This window comes from Nycticebus coucang, chromosome 13 (genome assembly GCF_027406575.1).
Source record: "Nycticebus coucang isolate mNycCou1 chromosome 13, mNycCou1.pri, whole genome shotgun sequence".
Lineage (NCBI taxonomy): Eukaryota > Metazoa > Chordata > Mammalia > Primates > Lorisidae > Nycticebus > Nycticebus coucang.
The window spans coordinates 86,595,991-86,605,372 of NC_069792.1; the positions used below are offsets into that span (position 1 = coordinate 86,595,991).

The 9,382-nt window shown below is 42.8% G+C and overlaps 1 long non-coding RNA gene across 2 annotated transcripts; it reads left to right on the forward strand.

The window, feature by feature from the left end:
* The first annotated feature begins 1,070 nt into the window (after nt 1–1,070).
* LOC128564029 (uncharacterized) lies at nt 1,071–5,883 on the forward strand. Of its 2 annotated transcripts, none has more exons than XR_008373946.1 (3): nt 1,071–1,195; nt 4,050–4,157; nt 5,324–5,883. It is a non-coding gene; the product is annotated as an uncharacterized LOC128564029 (long non-coding RNA). The 2 variants fall into 2 exon arrangements; XR_008373945.1 differs by having other exon boundaries at nt 1,081–1,195; nt 3,991–4,157.
* Nucleotides 5,884–9,382: the final 3,499 nt, after the last annotated feature.

Here is a 9,382-nt window from a genome sequence, read left to right on the forward strand (position 1 = left end):
TTTCCATCTAACATCCTCTTGGATGACTATTGCTTTGCGCTCCTCCTGGACTGTTTTCTCCGCTCTTCTGTTTGTGGATAACTCCCATTTTATACATTAAGACCAATCTTAAATGTCCCCTCTAAGAAATCTTTCTCACTTATCCCTTTGGTTCCTTACCACGAGCGATGACCATGTCTCATCACCCTTGTGTCCTGCAGCGCCTCAAACCTTTCAGATACAGCACAGACCTCATGCTGTTGTCATTATCCCCCTCTGTCTCCCACAAGACTGTGAGCTTCCTGAGGGCAGGGATCATGTCTTAGCTCCCATGTGGCCTGAGCATCTGGCACATGGGAAATGCTTTGGGAACATATTTTGCATGAATTATTCATAGTATGGTTTGATTTCCATCATGGATCTTCCTATGCACCTGGGCCTCATGTCCACTGAGTTGCTGATCTGTGGACTCCAGCTACTGGGAGATTCTGTTCTAGAATAACCTTAACAGAAGCTTCCACAGTCTCTATTGGGGTATTGTGTGTGGTACGAGCTGACGTGGTTATTTGCCCGTCCCATTCCATTGTTTAATAACCATTGTGATAAAGCCCTTTTGGCATACCATTAGTAATGATAATAAACTATTTACGTGAGTTAGAATTAGATTCAGATGTCAGTAATAGAAAGTCAAAGTGAAAGTGGCTTAAATAGATATTTATCCTCTCTCACATAAATATCCATAGCCAATCCAAGATTGCTATGATGGTTCTGCTCTAGAAAGATCCAACAGGGACCTGTGCCATTATAACCCTCCACTCCACTCTCTGTAGGGCTTAGCTGCTGCCTTCCTGGCCTGAGAGGAGTTTTGGTAGTTGCATGACCATTCCAAAGGCAGATGAAGGAAGGTGGGAAGAAGTGTGCAGAATTGGGTGGGCTATCTCTCTCTTTAAATAGAGTTCCCAGATTCAACAAGAACTGCCACAGGACATGTTGTTTACCCTCCATTGGCAGAACTTAGTCATATGACCACTCCTACTGCAAGGAAGTCTGGGAAAGGTAGTTTATATCCTCAGCAGCCATGTTCCCAGCTTTGGAAGGAGGAGGAAATGGAATTCAAGAATATTAGCAGCCTTGGCAATGATATTTGCTTAGCACTTCACAAATCATTTTTATATCCATTATCTGGGCTGATACGGGTTTGTTGAAGGACACACAGGTAAGCAGCAGAGTGAGAATTGCTGAAAGATGTTTTGATGCTATGCCCTTGCTGCTGTACTGTGCTGCTCTGCATGCTGGCCTGACACTGGCTTCTTTACAACTACTCATTAGTCTTAATTGTGTCAGCCTGAGAGAATGGAAGGAACACAGTCTTCTTGCTGGGTAATAAGTCCCCAGGCTCAGGACTGTGGTGTATTCTGAATACTTTGCTCTTCAGTGCCCCCAGTGGTCCTCAGTGGCAAAAATACTCAATAGATGACAGAACTCAAAAATCACTGTGGAACTCTAATTCTTCTTGTTCAATAATGATAACAATGTTCCTGTAGCATATTACAGTTAGTCTTTACATCTATGTGGTTTCCAATCAGCTTTGAGTTTGGGAGGAATTTGCACTTCACAAAGCTTCCTCCTTCACAAAGGAGGAAGGCCTTTCTCTGGCACACACGAAGGAGTTAATACCTGATGAGGCTTTTTCCAGTGTGATGAACTTTTAGTCATCACTGAACTTTTCAGGGTGTCTAGTCCACTTAGTGAATACCTGAGACTGGGAGCAGAGGTTTATTTAGCTCATGGCTGGGTGTTCCAAGATTGGGCATCTGCTGAGGACCTCAGGCTGCTTCTCACCAGCATGTGCGGAGATCGTATGTTGAGAAAGGAAGAGAGAGAGAGGTGCCAGGTTCCTTTTAACAGCAAGCTGTCATGAAAACATTATACTAAGAGTGAGAACTCACTCATCCCCGAGGGAGGCTGTTAACCTATTCATGAGGGATCCATCCTTTCACCCAAAGAACTCCCATTAGCCCCACTTCTAACATTGCAGATCAAATTTCAACATGAGGTTTGGGGGTACAGACATCCAAACTATAGCACAAAGCCTGGGATTATTATTCTCATTTAAAGATGAAGAAACTGAAGTTTAAAGAGCTGAATAACTTTCCGTAAAGGATGGAGTTGTGCCTAAACCTACCTAGCTGGCTCTGAATGGCTGTGGTCTTGGGATTTGTCCATTCTTGGCCACGCCTTAGACCTCAATGAATCACCAACAATGTGTACAAAGCACCGTTTGGGAGACAGCAAGGATCACCAATGTAATACCTGCTGTTGGAGTCCTAGGAAAAGCTAACTGAAGAACCAGTCAGGACCAGAAAGTGTATGTGTGTGTGTGTGATTCAGAAGAGGGTGGCCAGAGCTGGGGTGGCTCCTTACCCCAGGAAACTGGGCGGTGTGGAAAGTGCAAAAGAGAGTGCAGGAAGAATAGAGGAAGGACCCTATGTACTTTAAATACTTTCTGCCTCCTTTTGTTAGGGTTAATTTACAACACTGGGGCAGAATAGAAGTCAGACCCATGGGAGTTCAAATCTGGGCTGTGCCATGTACTTCCTGGGCAAATCACTTTCCCCTATCTGCATTTATTTCCAAAATTTTAAAATTCCAATAGCAACAGAACCTTTTCACATAGGATTATTATGAAGATTTATTGAGATTACATATGCTAATACATAATATAGTATTAAATGTGTTATATATTTGTATAATATATAAAGTTATAGTGAATATGTTATATTTCCTATTTTATATTAAATATGTATTATATAAAATATATACTACTACATATTTTATATCATTTAATATACATTTACTATTAAATATATAATAAATAAATATTTAAGATATACATATTTATATATTTAATAAATAAGATAGAGTTAATATATTATATAACATATTACATATTTAATATATAAAATATTGTATAATATGTAATAATACATATCATATACTTAATAAAATATATAATATTGTGTGTAATAATTATATGTGATTATATGTAACAAATTTTTACCAAGTGTCAGCTATGATATTTATGGTGAGCATTTTAGAATAATTATACTATAAGAGTTTAAGGCACTTATAAGAGAGGAATTCAATAGGTACTTAAATAGTGCTTACAAATATTATTTAAAAATACATCACTTCTTAAATTACCATTAATTTTATTATTAGGATGTTCAAAGTTGAGACTATAATTAATGCAGATATTTCTCATGGTAACCAGCAGGTGGCACTCATGTTGTGTTTAAATTTTGAAAAAGCTTAAAAAATACACACGTATTCATATTTTCTATTTTTAACAGAAAATGTAAGAAAAAAAATCTTAAAAAAGACCATTGTGCCATAGAGAGATAATTTGGGTATGTAAAACAGCTGATATAGTAATTAATAAGAGCAGTGGCTGGAGACTCTGAAAAGCTTTGCTGTAAGGCTGCAGGAGAGTAATTGACCTCATAAGACATAGGGAAAAAATCACAAGCTCACACACCTCAGGGAAAGGCTGTGGTCTTGCTCTGGTGTATTTAGAACAACACAAGGGGATTCTGGAGCTGTGACTCTGGGAAGACATTGAAAAGACAAGTGTCAGGAGGGCAGGGTCTCTGGCACCTTTCATCCAGGTTCCCAGGGCCTAGGGCAGTGATCACAGTAGATGCTCAGTGAACACACGGCAGGTGAATGAACGGACACCACAGCACATGCAGAGGCTTGAAATCCAGGCCTCAGTTTCCTTACTATAATCACTGGATAGACTTAGAGGGTCTGGGTTCTTGTCTCCATTTGATTACCTGGCCCTGGGAATCACCCTTCCCTGGCCTGGGCGCCATTTGCCTTCCATGTGAAATGAGGAAATGTAACCTAAGTTATAGTCAGTGTTATAGTCAATGTTAACTAAGTGGAATCTAAGGATCATGATGCTACCCTTAAGTATTTAAATATTTTTTTCTTCAAATAATTATAAAGATAAGAATTAAGAATATGTAAAGAATATATGACTTCTCATTACATCTCCTGCATGGAAGGGCCCTATGTACTTTAAATACTTTCTGCCTGAAATGAGGAGCTGGGAGTGGATATTGTGACCCTGTGTGGCTCCTGCATGGACACGTCCTCCAAGTCAGAGGAGTAGGGTAAGTATGGGCAGGGCCAGAAAGTTCAGCTTACTTTTGTTGGAGAAACTACACAAATCTCCTGGGAGCAAGCAGAGGCTATCTAGGGAATACACGCTCATCACCCGACTTCTGGTTCTGCCTGTACTTGCTGAACAACTTTGAAAAAGTGGCTGAACCTTATTGCTCCTCCTCTTTGGAGAAGCAACAGTCCTATGGGTGACAGATGACGCAGTCCTCAAGTACTGTGTAGAAATGGAGATAGGTTCCAGGTGTCAAGTATGTTTACATGTGTTATAAAGGCCATGGGGGGCAATGTTGTTTGGATTTTATCTCTAATGTGTCCCTCATATGACCCACTTGGCATCAATTTGGGCCCCACAAAGGGATCTTTATTTTAAAGCCTAAGGCCCTCTTCTAACTCTTGCCGGGCATGGCAGTCATTGGAATGTACCACTTGGCTCTCCTTCAAAAGAATGGGCTAAAGTGAGCATAATGGGTTGGCAACCCCCAGCAGCTGCCCCATGAGCCAAGGCTATGCTTTCCCTTGGGCTGCTCCCAGCCAATAACTGAGCATGGCAGGGGTTATCTGCTCAACCCAAGATGACCCTGTTGAGCAGCTTTGGCTCTGGGACTCCCCACTCTCTTGGTTGAAATTCACCTGGCACTGCAGTCGGAGCCTCCCCTGCCCCAGTCTCTTCTTTGCTCTCTCCTTTCACAGATGGCAGACCTATCTTACTGTCTGAAGGCTCTCAAGGTCTTCTCTGCTCTTCCCCTCCTAACTCCCCACTGGTAGTGAAACTCTTGTGCATCCATCTAGTTCCGTCTTGGCCTTGCCTCCCGGAAGACCTGGATAGCACCCCAGGCTACTGTGGGATGAAGTCCTGTCTCTGTTTGACTCGCTGTTTATATTCTAGACCACATAGGTTGACTTTACCTCTTTATTGGTTTGCAGAAAGCAAAAGTTCCAACAACTACTATTTAAACAAAAGGGGATGTATTATCTAACCCACAAGATATGGGTCACAGCAATTATTTATTTATCACCACTGGGATCGGTATTAGTCAGCTTTTGCTTGGTTACTCTACAGTTCAAACCACAAAATCTCAGTGGCTTAGAAGCCCAAAGGTATATTTTTTACTTATGTTACCTGTCAGGGATGACTCGTGTGTTTTCCTCATTCCAGGATCCATGATGAAGGAGCATTGGAAGGAGGGAAAGGAATAAGAAAGTGGATAAAACCACAATTCTCAGAAGTCCTCTTCAACGTGGGTGTATGCCACTGCCACTTGCATTTCTCTGGTCAAAGCGCGTCACATGGCCAGGTCTGATGACAGTGGACAGAGGTATACTCCTCCCCACAGGGAGACGAGCAGGTCACCTAGCAGTGGGTGGATGGATAATCCTTTTACCATGGTCAGGGAATAACCAGGAGCGGTAAGACAATGCACAGTTCATCCTCTCTATTCATGATTCTGTATTTGCGAATTTGCCTACTCACTAAAATTTATTTGTAATCCCCAAACTAACAGTCATGCATTTTGTGGTCTTGGGCAGACACACACAGAATGGTGAAAACTTTGAGTTTTCCAATGTGCACCTCCCCAGCTGAGGTTGCACGAGGCGACCTTGTCACCTTGTTTCAGCTCCCACGTAGAGAGAAGCAGAGGGTGGAGCTGGGAGCAGGCTGTGCAGTGCAGCTCAAGAAGCTCTGATACTGGGCCAGTTGGACTAAATCTGAATCCCGACTCCGGCCCCATTAGTGAGTTAGCTGTAGGCAAGTAAAGGCTCAGTCCTTCTGGATCTTGTTTCTCTTTTGTAAACTAAAGAAAAATGGAACCTAATAGGATGAGTTCTTCTTTAAGATTTAAAGTTATAATTTATGTGAGATATGTTTGTATATATCTATGTAGATATAGATGTGTGTATTGTGTGTATAGACACACACAAACACACATTTACCGTAGGAGTGATGGTTCAGTATTTGTAACAACTTTAAAGAATAACTACCATGAATAACAAGAATCAACTCAGCGTCATTTGGGGGTCCAAGAAGGAGCAAGTCTCTTTACCACCCAGGTTCTCAATTACGTGAGAAACCACACAAATGACTAAGATGTGGAGACTAAATGCCACTTTCATGACAGATGAAGATGTGGGGGGCTGTAGCACCGAGCATGATTGGCTTGCTTACTCCTTATCCTGTCTTGTCTACTCAAGGTGAATTGGGTTCTGCAGAGCAGACCATACTTTCTTGAGGCTCCACTGCCCATGGGGGTGGGTGGAGAGGGAAAGACAAAGGGAACAATGGCCTCACTCAATGCTTTTGATGAATTAACTCCTCCCTGTTGAGGAATTTGGAACAATGGCTGTTGCTCAAGGATCAGGAAACTCATTCCACCTCTATGGAGAGCAGTAACGGGCAAGGGGACCTGTGGGCAGCAGATGTAGGGGAGGGGTGTTCACATCTAACACGTCAGAGGATGGTACAGACCCAGCTGTGGGCTTTGGGAATGAGCTGGGACTTCTCTTCTCTCACTGCTGAGTGATGACTGTGCTTCCAGTCATCTGTGCATCTAGTCAATTTTTGACTGCATTTTAGAGATCAGAGACTAGAAGCACCAAGAGTCCTGCTGGGGAGGTGACCCAAGACACTCTGGCTTGTTTTTCTGTATAGGTCCTTTATAGAAGCACATACCTAGTGCTGCAAATAAAAACCACTCCTGGCCACTTATTCCTGAGCCAGGTTGGATCTGTGATGGAATTGTGCACCAATGGTTTGAGGTAAAGAGAAGGGGATGCCAGCTGTTGACAAGACCACAGGAGACAGGGAAAACTGGCCTTGGCTGCTGCCACCAACCATGGTTGCTGTCATGTGCAAGCTGGGAACTGGGGCATGAAGATTGACAGGCTTCACCCAAGGAACAGGCAGTTCCAGAGAAACAATTCATCTTTGTTCTTTATCTTTTGCTGAGAGATCTTCTTGGTAGCTCTTTTTTTTTTTAAGGCTAAGAACTAGAACTGTTTCCTTGGTTACAAAGTCTTACTTACTAGGGCAAAGGTGGGGTGCATGTGCCACCTGAAGGGATTCACAATGGCAGATTGCAAGCATGTGCATATTAGATGTGTCTTAGGGCTTCCAACAAAGTGGTTTAAAACAGAAGAAATTTATTATTTCATAGCTTTAGAGGCTAAATCAAGCTCCCAAATCAAGGTGTTGTCACAGCCATGATCTCTCTGAAGGTCATAGTGGAGAGTCCTCACTTGTCTATTCTTAGCTTCCTGTGGTTGCTGGCAATCCTAGGAGTTCCCTGACTTGCCCATGAATCACTCCAACCTGTGCCTTCATTTTGGCACGGCCTTCTCCTCTGTGTCTCCACGTTCAATCTTTTCTTTTTTTTTAAATTAAATTTAATTTTTTTATTATTAAATCATAGCTGTGTACATTAATGCAATCATGGGGCACCATACACTGGTTTTATAGACTGTTTGACACATTTTCATCCCACTGGTTAACATAGCCTTCCCTTTCTTAGTTATTGTGTTAAGACATTTATATTCTACATTTACTAAGTTTCATAATTGCTAAGTCGTTCAGTCTTTTCTATCCTTATACAGACACCATTCCTTGCATTAGGACCCATCCTAATCCAGTTGTGACTTCATTTTTACTTGACTGCATCTGGAAAGACCTTGTTTGTAAGTAAGATCACATTTATACATTCCACAACAGTTCTGGGTGTGCATGAATTTGGGGGAACTCTGTTCAACCCAGAACCACACAGGCACACATACGTCTGTGTGGAACGTGTCAGAGGCGGACGTTGCACATTCCCAGTCCTGTCTGCCTGCTCTGTTCCTACCTGGACTTAGACCCCATGAACTACCCGTGCTTTCAGAGTCTATAAGTACTTTCATATCTTTTATCTGAGGCTATCAATAATTCAAAATTCAGTCAAGTGTGGTGACTCAGGCCTGTAATCCTAGCATTCTGGGATGTTGAGGCAAGTGGATCACTTGAGATCAGAAGTTTGAGACCAGGCTGAGCAAGAGTGAGACCCCATCTCTACTAAAAATAGTAAAATATCTCAAGAATGAAAAAAAGTATCCAGTCTAGTCACTACCAATATGAAACCAATTTACGAACAACTACCTGCCCACATGAATGATAAAACACAAATATCCCTCTCTCCTCTCCCTTGGGCTAGCAAGGGAGAGGGGAGAGGTGGGAAAGAGGAGGAGGGAGGACTGAGGGCAATTGGCGGATTCTCACCTAATCTGTGCAATGTGAGGGAGTTCGCACACCCCCTGGGCGAAGGGCTCAACTACAACTTGAACTTTGCCTTAGAATTGAAAGCAATGTAACCTAAACATTTGTACCTTCATATTAACTAACAAACAAACAAACAAACTAGAAAACTAGCCCAGTGTTCTGGTGGGCACCTGTAGTCCCAGCTATTCAGGAGGCTGAGGCAAGGGGATTGCTCAAACCCGAGAGTGTGAGGTTGCTGTGAGCTGTGACGCCAGGGCTCTCTACCCCGGGCACCAGAATGAGACTCTGTTTCAAAAAAATAATAATTCAAAATTGTATTACTTCCCCAACTGACTGAAAGAAATTAAGTCTCCAAGAGGTGAAGTAACTTTGCAGAGGCCACACAGCTTGTGTGGAAGGAACAGGTCTGGTGCTGTGGTCATTCTTTAGACTTAGAATAACTTTGAACAATAAAAAGTGATTTTTATTGATTCCCATTGCCTCCCAAACTTCTTTCACTAATGGAGGGAAAAACCCTTTTTGTTTGTAACTTGATGTTGTTGGGCAATGTTCCTCTCCCAGTGACCTATGGATCAATGCATCATCTGATCCTTGGAATAACAGAGTACTTACTGTGTTTGCGGCAGCGCCAGGCCCTGAGAATGGAGTGGTGAGTGAGAAAGACTGTGTCTGACCTCATGGAGTCTGTTATCTGGCAGGGAAGGAGACAGATATCCAAACAGATACACACATGCATGGATCTGTGTACTTGGAGATGGTGTTGGTCCTCAGGGGAGAATGACAGGATGGAGTATGGACTAGGGAGAGGGCCAATGGGGACTCCAGGAGGGTGACATTGGAGCAGAGATCCGAAGGAGAAGGATTGAAGCGAGGAGGGGGCACGGGATAAGGCAGGTGATCCTTGGAGTTCCTGGGCTTGTGGGTTCATCACCCTAATCCATCCTTCTACCCTGCCACGTGTGGCTGGAGCTC